The sequence below is a fragment of the Xyrauchen texanus genome, chromosome 13 (genome assembly GCF_025860055.1).
Source record: "Xyrauchen texanus isolate HMW12.3.18 chromosome 13, RBS_HiC_50CHRs, whole genome shotgun sequence".
Taxonomy (NCBI): domain Eukaryota; kingdom Metazoa; phylum Chordata; class Actinopteri; order Cypriniformes; family Catostomidae; genus Xyrauchen; species Xyrauchen texanus.
Genome location: NC_068288.1, coordinates 36,714,047 through 36,726,824, shown reverse-complemented (window position 1 = coordinate 36,726,824; position 12,778 = coordinate 36,714,047). Strand labels below are relative to the sequence as shown.

Sequence of the window (12,778 nt, the reverse complement as noted above, 5' to 3'; positions counted from 1 at the left end):
TAATTTTATCATCATTTACCATTGTTGTTTCAAACCAGTATGGCTTACTTTCTTTCTAGGAGCGAACATGGAGATGTTAGGCAGAATGTTAGCCTCAGTCACCATTCACTTTCATTGTATGGTGAAACATGCAATGAAAGTAAATAATGACTGAGTCTGTCAGTCCCTCCTCACATTATGCCTAACATCTCCTTTTTTGTTCAACTGGATTGAGAGAAGTTTGTTGCAACTAGTGAGTGACTAGGTTGTTGTGTTGTGTTGCTGGTGTGTATTGACGTTACAAGATATTGCAATGTTGGAACCCACAATTTATACATGTGCTTAATCTTGTTGACATGGCTGCTGGCAGAAATTATGTGGAAGCTTAATTTATACAAAATGGATTCAAATTGGAGTTAACTTCAGTTGTTCAACCGTATGTTCTTAATATGGCAACCTAACCATCAAGTTTGATGACTTCATATGATAATGGAGGACATAGAGATTCTTTTTAAGATAAGCAAAACTTACATTTCCATAGGAAGGCATATTCAAATTAAGTAGTCAACCTAAAGCGAAGAGAACGACCAACTGAGTAACAAATATGTCAAACATATTGCTTTAGATGCGTTAGGTGAGTCTGTAACATTCCCCTCTGTTCAGCTGATCCAAATGTTTTTCCCTCTACGTCATTGTACATGAAGTTACATTATGAGTTATTTTACAATGCTAATTCAAATTCCTTTTTCTATCTATGCCTGGTCTTGATTTATTCATTTATAGTGCATCAGCTCTCATTGTCCCAAAAATCACAATGGATATTTTTGCATAACAATGTATTGTCAGAATTCAATATTCATATTCATCCAAAAACAATCCGTGACTTTGATCCAAGTGATAGCTGCCGTAATAAATATAGTCACTTGTAATAATAGTTTTGAATTTTAATGCCGGTATTAAGAACATAATAAAGGCGACATGAAAGATCTGTTTTTCGAAATCAGATAGCCAGGGAGAAGCAAATGATTTCAAATATTAGATATTTAAATTATTTTCAAATGAACACACAAATGAGCAGAGAGACGGCATGGAGTTTCCTCCGGTGATCCTTCGGGGGCTTTGTTTCTATGGCGTCGCTCATTAGCGAAGCAAGCCCGTAGATCCAGTCCAGCACATACACTCTCTAAAGCAGAGCAGAGGCCCTGAGCATGGCGTCAGAGTGCACACACTCACTCTTTGAGGAAAGGCTGACCGAGAAGCTGTCCTGATTAAAATGACAATAGTCTAATTAACTCGACCTCTGTGTCAGTGCACACAACAGTCACTTGGCCTGCCAGTTTCCCTTTTTACACCATTTCTTTGTCCTCGCTCAGTTCCAGAGGTTCCTTCCGTCATAGCTCTGTGCAAAAAAAAAATTGCTAATGGCATTTATTTTCATAAGATAATTAAATCCAGGACTTACTCTTTCCGTTTCTGCCTTCAAATCTTTTAGAGACTTACAAGAAGTACTAAACTGATATAATATGCAGGCCAATTGAATGGAAAAAAAATAAATACAAATTAAATACTTTCTCCTATGTCATCTTAATATATAGAGATTAATATAGGTAATTCTTAGGCTGATTTTCCCAACAAGTAAAATTTAAATAAATAAATAAAAATAAGTGGGACTATCAAAACATTGCACTGTTTTTTTAAGCATCCTGTTTTGGGTGTGTTTGTCAGACCAATTTAAGTATGACAGGAAGAGTGTTTGGGAAAACTTACTGAAAACAGTAATTATTTTTTCAGTCAGTAAATTGAGCAAATAAGATTAACTTATGTCATCATGATGGATAGATGGAGATATAGAATGTTAATAAGTAAAAAGATAAATACTGTTTGTGTTGGCTATTAACATACCTGACGTTTAGTTACAAGCACCTTTAAGTAGTCCTGACGACTGAAAAAGAGAGATGAAATTATCAAGTCTTTTTTATTCATTCTGATTTTATCTCAAATTTATGACATCGCACACATTTACTAATAAATCCAGGCGGCTTAGTGGCTATTGCTAACTCCTTCACCCCATTCCTGCATCCTCCCTTTCCAAAGTCAGCGACAGAAAGAGATAAAGTGGAACAGAGATGCTAGACGAAAGGAAAAGAAACCATTTCTCTGACTAGTAGGAGGACACTGAAGCTGATAACATGGGGAGTCTTTAAAGCTCTCAAACAGACACCAGTCTGAAAGTTGTATTTTCATCTTGCCCCCGCAATCTATTGCCACTGCAATCTATTGCCACTATTCGATTGGTTAATCTCATCTGAGGGCGGAGAAGAAAAAACAAGCGGAAAAACAAGCGAGAGAAGAAAAGAAGCGCTCAGATGAGTGGAGTGGAAAGTGCTTTCAGTTCTATTATCCTTCTTTTGGTGATTGCGGCCCATAGGGAGATAATTACGCTTTAGTCTTGAGTTAATGAAACGAAAACTTTCTTTCTTTTCTCTCGGCTGAAAAGGAAGGGTTGATCTTTTGTGCCACTATCTGAAGACATCTCCCACCCTTGACAGGGGCACATTGAGGATGCGTTTTGTTTTAGGCTGAAAAAAAGAACCCCCCCCCCCCATACACACACTCTTGGGCTGTCAGTTGAGCAGCAATATGACACATCCTTCAGCATATTGAGTTGCCGGTTCCTCTCGCTTCAGATGCTCTTCCCTGCAGCTCCGTTGCTAAGAAAATACACCCAGACGTCCTCAAAACAGAACAGAAATACTCTCAAGTTAATAAATAGCCTTTACCTAGTAGCTCAAAGCAAAAGCAACTTTTTGATGCAATACAAAAACGCAGTTTTGATTAAACATATTCAATCTGAAATCTCAAGAGCTGGTTGTGCAATGAGTAAATCAGTGTAATCAGAATAAAAATGATTACACACTGGAGCTGTGGCCTAGTGGTTAGCACATTCTCTGACACGTTGGGCTTTCATATGGGAGATGCAGGTTTGAGGACAGTTTGCGTCATGTCCCCATCTTATTACCGCCTTCTCTCTTTCCCCATACTATCCTGTTATATATATATATATATATATATATATATATATATATATATATATATATATATATATATAAACTAAAAAAAATTACCCCACCTAATAAATATATACAATTAAAAATATAATGAATTATTATCATCATTAAAATTATTGTCAAGCTTTGAACTAGACAATTTCAGCTTCAAATCATCATCTCATATTTATTTATTTAATTACTTCTATTTATCTATAAAAAATGTCAATGTTCCCCAAAATTATATTTAAATAATGTAATATAATAAAAAGTAACTAAGAAATAAATAGGTATTTTTAATAATATTTTATAATTTATTATACTATACTAAAATATAGCTCCGATATTACACTAGACATTTTCAGCTTCAAATCAGCCCTTTATTTATTTATTTATTTATTTATCTAATATGCATTTATCTATTCTAAAAATGTCAAGATCCTTTTTTAGATATGTATATATTAAATATAATGTAATATAATATACATTGCAAAAGCTTTCCACTAGACACTTTTAGCTTCAAATCATTATCATTTTTAATCTAATATATATGTGTTGGGTATGTGACCGTAGAAGCCAAAGCCAGCAATAGAGCGTCTTGTGCACCATCCCATTGGAAGTCCACATCTGGTATGTGGGGCTTTAGGACTGGAGTAGTCTGACCCCTCCTCCTCACATTTCATCATCTGTTCTGCAGCTCTCCACCTCTCACTCACTCGTTCTGTGGCCTCACTGGATCCATCTGCTGTTATTATTTGCCTCTGATAATTGGCTTGAACAATGGAATGCCTGTGTGTGTCCCTCGTCTTTGAAACAAGACACCCTGTTTATTTTCTGGAGGTCCCATCTATTTCCTCTCTCACTCACCCCATCCGTCAACCCCCTTCTCTACCTCTCTTTCTCTCTATGTCCATGTCTCTATCTTTCTACCCCCTTGAGTTTCTTCTGTCCTCTCTCTCAGCTCTTTTTTTTAAGCAAGTGATGTCACAAGTGTGCTTTTATGAATGGCCATCTTAGCATTCTTTGCAGGACCAAGTGGTGATCCCTCAACTTACAGTACCATAGTCTTGATCATGTGAAGATCGCTCAACCGCCACTTCAAGTTCAAGAGAGAGAGAGAGTGAGAGAGAGAGAGAAAGAGAGGTTACGACTTGTAAAGCACCACATTGATGGTGAACTGCGCTGCAGTTCAAAACTGCGCTGTCCTTTTCACCTTTAACCTATATCCTATTCGTCAACAGTGTTTACATTCCAAAATAAATTTGTGAGTTCTTACAAATAAAGAAAAGAACAGAATTTTTTAGGAGAAGTGGTTGAATCCGATGAAGTTGGTAGCATATTTGTAAATTCTTATTAATAACGCAAAGAACTGGAACTTAGAAAATAAAACTGGAACTATTGGTTGAGCCAAAATAATTATGAAAATTCTTGCCAAGAAAACAAAGAACTTTTTCTAGAATAGTGGAAATTATCAGTGTAGTTTAGCCTGAATAAATAAAGTTAATTCTTACTAACAAAGTGGGGAACTGAAGATCCGTATAAGTATAAGAAGAACTGTATAAGAACTGGAACTACCACAATTCTATAAGGGATAATGTTCACTCAGGGTCCTGATCACCTTTTCAGGGTTTATATTGTGATAACAACTGGCTGACTGTACATTATCCCACTGCTTACCAAATAAATATATAAATTGACATAAAATATTGATTTACATTGAAATTATGTGAAAAGAATTAAATCACTGAATAATAAATACAATTGTGTTTTTAATATTATTAGCTTAGTTGTAGAGACCGAACAGTGATCCAAGAAGTAAGAAAAGATGACTCACGATACCAAGATATAAGGCCCAATATGACTTAATTCCCAGATGTGCTGTTGTTACTCAGAAATATCAGACAGCTAGATGGCGCCATTGACCAATAAAAATCGAGTGTTCCAGTGACCTGTGCAATAATATAAATAAATGCAAATCTTCTTGGAGAACTATAACGATCGATTGTAGCTGAGCTACATACATTTGTAAATTCTTAAGAATAAAATGAACTGAAGTTTATAGGAGAAGTGGAACAATCAGATATATTTGAGCCTAAATAAATGTGTAAATTCTTACGAATAACACAGAACTGAAGCTTGTAAGAGAACTGGAGCTATCAGTTTTAGTCGAGCTAAAACAATGAGAATTATAAAGAAGTAAAGCAATCAGATGTCATTGAGCATAAATAAATGCATACGTTCTTATGAATAACACAAATTACTCAAACTTGTAAGAGAAATTGAACTGTCAGTTGTGGTTAAGCCAATAATAATTTCACAAATGTTTACAAGGACAACAAAGCACTCTTTGTAGGAGAATGGAAAATATCAGATGTGGTTGAGCCTGAATGAATTTTGTAAATTCTTGTGAATAAAAAGAAGAAACTGAAGCTTGTATAAGAGCTGGAACTATCCGTTGTAGTTCAGGCAAAAAGAACAATAAAAGAAATCAGGTGTAGTTCAGCATGAATCCATTGTATATTCTTACAAATAAAATGAGGAACTGAAACTTGTAAAAGAACTGGAACGATCAGATGTAGTTAATACACGGTACTTAAAAAAGATATAAAAAAGATGGATACACTGAAAATGATTTTTTAATAACTTTTTCCTCCCAGAAAATATCCAGAAGGGAAATATTTTTCTTTTTGAGATGAGTAATACATGACTTAGAGATGTAAGAGAAGCACAATAAAAAACTATTTCACACTTACTCATTCGCGAATCATCAAACAAAACCCTTTGTAGAGTGCATGGATTCTCCTGCCTATTTCAGCTATTGTTTTATTAAAGTAGACTGTCCAGGGCCAGTACTGGACAGATATGAATTTCCCTGCAGGCAGTGGTGCGATCAGTGCCAGCCCTTCATTTGCTGAGTGTTTGTGTTTATGCAAACAGAGGCCCTCTTCCTGCATATTCAGTCTTCGACTCAGGCTTTTGTTGTGTTTAGACCACATACCTCCAGCCCCCGAGACGCGTGTGTGAGTGAGAGAGAGTGAACGGGGCCAGACTGCCGGTCACATACTGCTATCACCTCACTTTCAACTTGATAAAGAGACACTGGTTGCAGAGAGGGCTTGTGTTATTGTGCAGATCAAAGTGTGGAACGCTGAATTCTTTGGATTTGTGTTGTGGAGCACTATGTTCATGGGTAAGTGTTCACAGACCTTTTCTTTAACTCACTAAGCTTAAACTCTGACTTTTGCGACTCTGCCTCTGATAGACTTGTTCTCAATCCCTGTCTGCGTCTGCCTCCAGTCTCTCATCCAATTAGATCTTTCCATCAAAATGTGAAGTGAATCTGTATTGAGAGGTCTTTCCTCATTCACTACGCTCACTCTGTCTGTGTGGAGGGAAATGGAATTTGTGGGTTATTGATATTAATAGTGCACAGGATCTGTGGTTGAAAGAAGAAGAGAATAGATCAGAAAAAGAGAGAGCAAGAAAAATGGGATTGACAGAGAGAGAGAAAGGGAGAGGCAGAGGTAACATGTTATCAGAGGGAATGTTAAAGGGTGTTTGACTTCTATGTAGAAAGAAATGAACCTTAAAAATTAGGAATACACCCATATATAAGCCAGGGGTGCATTTCCCAATAGCGTTGTTAGCCAACCATGGCCGCAAGTTTCATAGTTACCAGCATAATTTAAAGATTTTGTGTCTCCCGAAACTGTAGTTCAACAAACATTCGCAAACAGCATCTCAAAGATGCGTGATTGGAACTACAACACTTTACATGTGGTTAGAAGCATAGTTTCTTATTGGTTTGCTGTGTGGACATTATTTGATGTCACTGAGGCTTTCTATATCTTCCATTCCATATATACTGTATCTTTCATTCTGCCAAGAGTTTGACCACGGTTACATGCGTTTAAGATAACGGCTTATTCTGGAGCTTTGCAGAAAGTAGCATTCTGAAACGTCAAATAAACTCGAGTGCACCCGTTTAATGGATTAAAGGCTGATAAGAAAAAGTGCTTTATCACACACGGTTTCTATCGGAGAACATGGCTTTTATGTGTTCATGTTAACGCATAAGTGACGTTAATAAATTTATAGGAGTTTACATATGCATATGCTCAAGTGCGTCGGGAACACTGAAGTCTAACGTAGAGGGAAACCCATTATTGCGCTGCAATGAATGTGACATATTACAAAGTGCATGCCGCTTTTGTGTCTTCTGCAGCTTTCTTGCACTAAATGGCTTACTGGTTTACGTGTAAATTAGCTATTATAATTTAATATTTGTGGAAGTTATTAATCCACCCCCTGAGTAACGTAAGTAACGACAGCTCAACCAACGTGGTTGGAACAATGGATGTGCAACATAATTACTAGGATTTTGAGAAACCCTTTATTTAATAAGTTAATTTCTACCATGATCCATTATACTATGGTGGTTAAGTAGTGACCTCCAATATACTGTAGTTTCAAATGGCTGTTTTTGTGGAAGTAAATATTGTATAAAATAAGTCTGTGTTATTATAATTAATTTACATTATATACAGTTACTGTGGGTATAATAATTTATATACTGTATATAAGTGGAATTTATTTATAAGATAACAGTTTTAAAGAATAATATCAAGTATTTGGATACTGTTTGGTTGTCAAATGTAGTGGAATCTGTAGAAACAAATTGAACACTCAGTTTTAATGGAATATTAAAAGTTCCGTAGAAGTTAAGCTCAATGGACAACATTTGGGGCTTAATTCATTTCGACTCGTCTCTACTTTTCTTTAAAAAAAAAAAAAAAAAAGCTAAAATCTGGGCATTTACAATGGAAGTGAATGGGCCAAGCTGTGCATGTTAAAATACTCATTGTTTCAAAAGTACAGGCAAAAGATACAAACAATGTGTGTCAACAGGATTTTAGTGTGAGAAAATTGCTTACTGACCTTTTCTGTGTGAAGTTATATCCAATTTTACAGCTTTGTTGCAATGGAGACTTAACACCGTAAACCCTAAAACCCTAAAACAACTGTAAAATCAAATATTTTTACCAAATTTACAGCAAGTTTATTATTTATTTTTTTTAGAAAGGAAGGGACGAGACTTTTTTTTTTTTATTTGTGGTTAATGACATTGTCGCTAATGCTGTCGATTTATCTTAACTTTTGAACCCAGAATATTCCTTGTTGCATCAGACCATGGGTAAAAACCCTCTACAGCGCCATCTTTGATTTTTGATGAGAATGACAACGAGGCTATGAGGGATATCGAATCGGTTACCTAACGTAACCTCGGTTCTCTCTAGATGAGGGAACGAGTATTACGTAAGCTAGCTTACGCTACGGGAAAGATTAATCTTTTCTGAGATATTGAAGCCAAAAAATTATCCTTAATTTTGTATCCATTGCCAACGCAGTGCAGCAGCTGCATACCTTGAGCGGGCTATCTAGCGAGCTCATTGGTTGCTCTGCGGCAACTGCTGCAGCCTATAGACGAACTTGAGTGAACTCGCGTCCAAAGAGAGGCACCCGCGCCGTCACTGTATCAAAGCCCGCCAGAATGGCCGTGGCTAGAGTGCATATAAGCGTAAGTTCGTAGGCTGGAACCCTGGTTTTCATTGAATGAAGCGAAAGTCGCCGTGGGCGCTGAAGCACGGCCGGCTACGCAATACTGCTCACTCATCTAGAGAGAACCGAGGTTACGTTAGGTAACCGATTCGTTCTCTTACGAGAGGTCCTCTCAGTATTGCGTAAGCTAGCTTACGCTATGGGAACCCATTGTCAACGCCGCGGCGCCAAGCATCCACTGCATGAGCCCCGGGGTGGGGGACCCGGGGAGCCCTTGTGAGTGGGGAATAATATTTGGCCGGCAAGAGTGCGGCCAGTGTGTGTGTAATACATAAGCACATAGTGGGAAGGGAAAGACAGAGCGGCAGTGCCGGTCTGTGTGGAATGTGTCCCGCCAGTGCAGCTCACCAGGGGAGCTGTAGCGTATTAAACCGCTAGTAGTTTTGCCTGCAGGGCGGGCACTTCCAGATTGTAAAATCTGACAAAGGTGGAGGGGAAGCCCAGCCCGCTGCCACACATATGTCGTGAATGGAAATCCCGCTGGACCATGCCCACGAGGAGGCCATGCCTCTAGTGGAGTGAGCCCTAATGCCTAACGGGCATGGTAGGTCTTTGACGCCGCACGCGGCAGCAATAGCGCCCACTATCCATCTAGACAGTGTCTGTTTCGAGGCGGCTAAACCTTTGGTGCGCCCCAATCTAAACGAAAAGCTGCTCAGAGCGCCTGAAAGAGGTGGAGCGTGCAGTATACAATCTCAGTGTTCTGACTGGGCAAAGGAGATTGGCGCCGCATTCAGCATCGGATGCTGGCAGCTCTATAGGGAAATGATTTGTGCTCTGAAAGGAGTACCGATCACCTTGGGGACATAGCCGTATCTAGGCTTTAAAATGACCTTGGAGTCACTTGGTCCAAACTCAAGACACGCAGCGCTGACAGACAGCGCGTGAAGGTCTCCCACACGCTTGACTGATGACAGGGCAGTTAGAAAACGGTTTTGAGTGAAAGGTATTTCAAATCCACGGATTGAAGCGGTTCGAAAGGGGGCTTTCATAGCTTCGAGAACTATAGAAAGATCCCAGATAGGAACCGATGGGGGCGCTGGGGTTCATCCTTCTAGCTCCCTGAGGAAGCCGGATGACCAGCTCGCTTTTTCCCAGTGACTGGCCGTGCAGGGGTTCAGCTTAATGCCGCGACGGCCGCCATGTACACTTTGAGCGTGGATGGGGATCTGGCCTTATCCAGCAGCTCTTGTAAAATCACGAGCAGCTGACGTACACCCCACATGTCCGTGGGTCCAGGTCTCTGTCGGTGCACCATTTTGAAAACACAGACCATTTGGACGCATAGAGTCTTCTCGTGGAAGGGGCTCTAGCGTGTATGATAGTGTTTATTACTCCTTCTGGCAAAGCGACGGGTAGTCGCTGATCACCCACGCTGCAGCCCAGCTCTGGGTGGGGATGCCAGATCGCGCCGCGAGCTTGAGAGAGGAGATCTGCTCTCACTGGAATGGGCCACGGGCTGTCAGTGACAGCTGCGTAAGCTCCGGGAACCATGTCTGATTCTCCCAGCGCGGGCTATGAGGAGCACCGAGTGACGCTGCTTCCTGATCCTCTGCATTACCTGTGGCAATAGCGAGACGGGAGGGAAGGCGAAGCGGGCGGTTGGGCCAGTCCTGGACCAGCTGCCCTCGCTGAGAAAAATACTGGGCAGTGAGAGTTCTCTTCTGACGCAAAGAGGTCTATCTCTGCTCTGCCGAATATGCTCCATAACTTCTGGACTGTTTGAGCGTGCAGGGACCATTCCCCTGGGGAAATATTGTCTCTGGACAGTCTGTCTGGGCCGCCGCTCAGGTGGCCTGGCACGCGCCTCAGTGAGCGCAGGTGGCACTGGGACCAACTCAGTATGCGTTTGTCAGATGGAAGAGGTTCCTGGATCTGACACCGCCCTGACGGTTTAGATAGGATACCACAGATCTGTTGTCCGAACGGACCAGGACGTGGTGACCCTGAATGACCGGGAGGAAGCGCACGCAGCCGCACTCGACCGCTATGATTTCCAGACAATTTATGTGAAGGAGCTTTTCCTGAACTGACCATAGGCCAAAAACCGGAGAGCCCTCGCGAGTCCGCGCTCCAACCCGTGTTGGACGCTGCCTGTCGAGATGACTTTTCGGCGAGATACAGCTCCCATCGCCACTCCCCGCTGATACCATTCGCCACTGCCCAGGGCTGCAGAGCTGAGATACAGGTCTGAGTCACTCTGATCGGCTGGCGCCCGTGGCCCAAGCCCGGCGAGACGCTGGTGTTTAGCCAATGCTGAAGCGGGCGATGCACAGTAAACCCAGCTGAAGTACTGCTGCGGCTGAGGCCATGTAACCTAGCATTCTCTGAAATTTTTTCAGAGGCGTGAGGCTGTTCATCTGAAAGGACGCCGTCTAGTCGCTGAACACGGCGCGCGCTGTGTAGATAAGCGAGCCGCCATCGCCATGGAGTCTAGTTCTATTCCAAGGAAGGAAATTGCCTGACTGGGCTGTAGTGAGCTCTTGGTCCAATTGACTGCAAGACCCAAACTGTTCAGATGACTGAGGACAACTGTCCTGTGAGACAGAAGCTCCGTATGTGACTGTGCCAAAATCAGCCAATCGTCCAAATAGTTCAGAATTCGCAAGCCCTGACTCCACAGGGGTGCGAAGCCGCGATCCATGCACTTCGTGAAAGTACGGGTGCTAAAGACAGGCCGAACGGAAGGAAGGTGTATTGATAAACCTGGCCGCCGGCTGAATCTCAAGAATGGCCTGTGACGGGATTTATCTGAAAGTAGGCATCTTTCAGATCGAGAGAAATAAACCAGTCCCCATGGCGCATCATGCATGAGGAGTTTCCTGATTGTAAGCATTTTGAACGGTCTTTTATGCAGCACCTTGTTCAAAACCCTGAGATCTAATATTGGTCTGAGGCCGCCGTCTTTCTTGGGGACAAGAAAATAACGGCTGTAAAACCCCGACTCAGCTCAGAGAAGGTGGCACTCTCTCTATGGCCCTTTTGCACAGAAGGTTTGTTATTTCTGAACGAAGCATGCAGGCTGCTTCCGTGTTCACAGTACTTTCGAGCCGCGCTCTGAAGCGGGAGGGCGGTGATCGAACTGTAGTAAATAGCCCTGTTTTATTGTGCTTAACACCCATTTGGATATCCCTGGGATAGCTTTCCACGCTTTGAAGCTGTAATGCTAGAGGGTGAATGGCCAAGTCGCCCTGATTGCCGCGACACAGCGAGCTGAACAGAATGTGTGAGCCGCTTACTGTGCTTATGCATGACTGCTCGCAGAACAGCAGGGACAGGCTGTTCTGTGAGTGACTTCCGATTGAGGTGAATGGGGAAAGAGTCACATCTGTTAAGTGATGCGCGAGCATAGTCACGGGCATGGGACTTACATACAGAGAGGTGTTTGCTGGCCGTGTGACAGAGCCGGCAGAGAAGGGCTGCCAGCACGGATTCGCGGGCGCGCTTATTGACTCTAACACTCGAGCTGGCTGTGCCCGCTTTATGTGAGTGGGCTCTGATAGGGACACGGAAGTGTAATGCTTGTGTGTAGGGGTGAACACTGGATTGTGGGCACATTTTCTACACATAAGGCATGTTTGCTTTTTACAAGATTTCTTTGGGTCGCCGTGAAAACGGCATTTGAGTGCAGGCAAGCGGGCAGTATCACCGGCTTGTTGGCTGCTGAATCCACCACTGCAGTAGCCTGAGAGAAGGGGACTGACAGGGGCTAAGCTTTGACGGTGGTCCGCCGCGGGCGGACTGAGCCGTTGTTTCCTCAACAAAGCTAGGAGGACTTCGGTTGCTCAGGTTTCAGCGCAATCTTAGGCCGAGGCCCGCGGGGGGGCGGCGGTCTGCGGCTGCTGTCTGAGCACGATCTAGGGCGGCCGCCCTGTCGACGCTGAGAAGTCTGGCTTTGCTGAGCTGGGCGCTGTGAAGAGGCTCGTGCAGGAGGCTGGTCACGTGGGCGGCCTGTTAGGAGCTAGTGCGACGAGGCAGTAAGAGATTCATGGCTTGGGTGGCTTTCTGGACTTCCGAGAAACGGTCAACAATGCCACTCACCGTGGAACCGAAGAGACCGGACGGAGAGAGCGGCGCGTTGAGGAACGTGGAGCGCTCAGCTTCTCCTATGTCGGCTAGCGCTAGCCATAGGT

At 42.4% G+C, this 12,778-nt stretch overlaps 1 protein-coding gene across 8 annotated transcripts in view; it reads left to right on the top strand.

Annotated features, from left to right (window-relative positions):
* Nucleotides 1-12,778, top strand: part of LOC127653897 (forkhead box protein P1-B) — a 234,780-nt gene that overhangs the window by 62,257 nt on the left and 159,745 nt on the right. Inside the window, exon 5 of one of the 8 annotated variants that reach the window (XM_052140730.1) lies at nucleotides 6,016-6,216. The exons of the other annotated variants lie outside the window; for them this stretch is intronic. The gene's annotated coding sequence lies outside the window, so the exon portion shown is untranslated. The remainder of the gene's footprint in view (nucleotides 1-6,015; nucleotides 6,217-12,778) is intronic. 8 annotated transcript variants of the gene reach the window in all.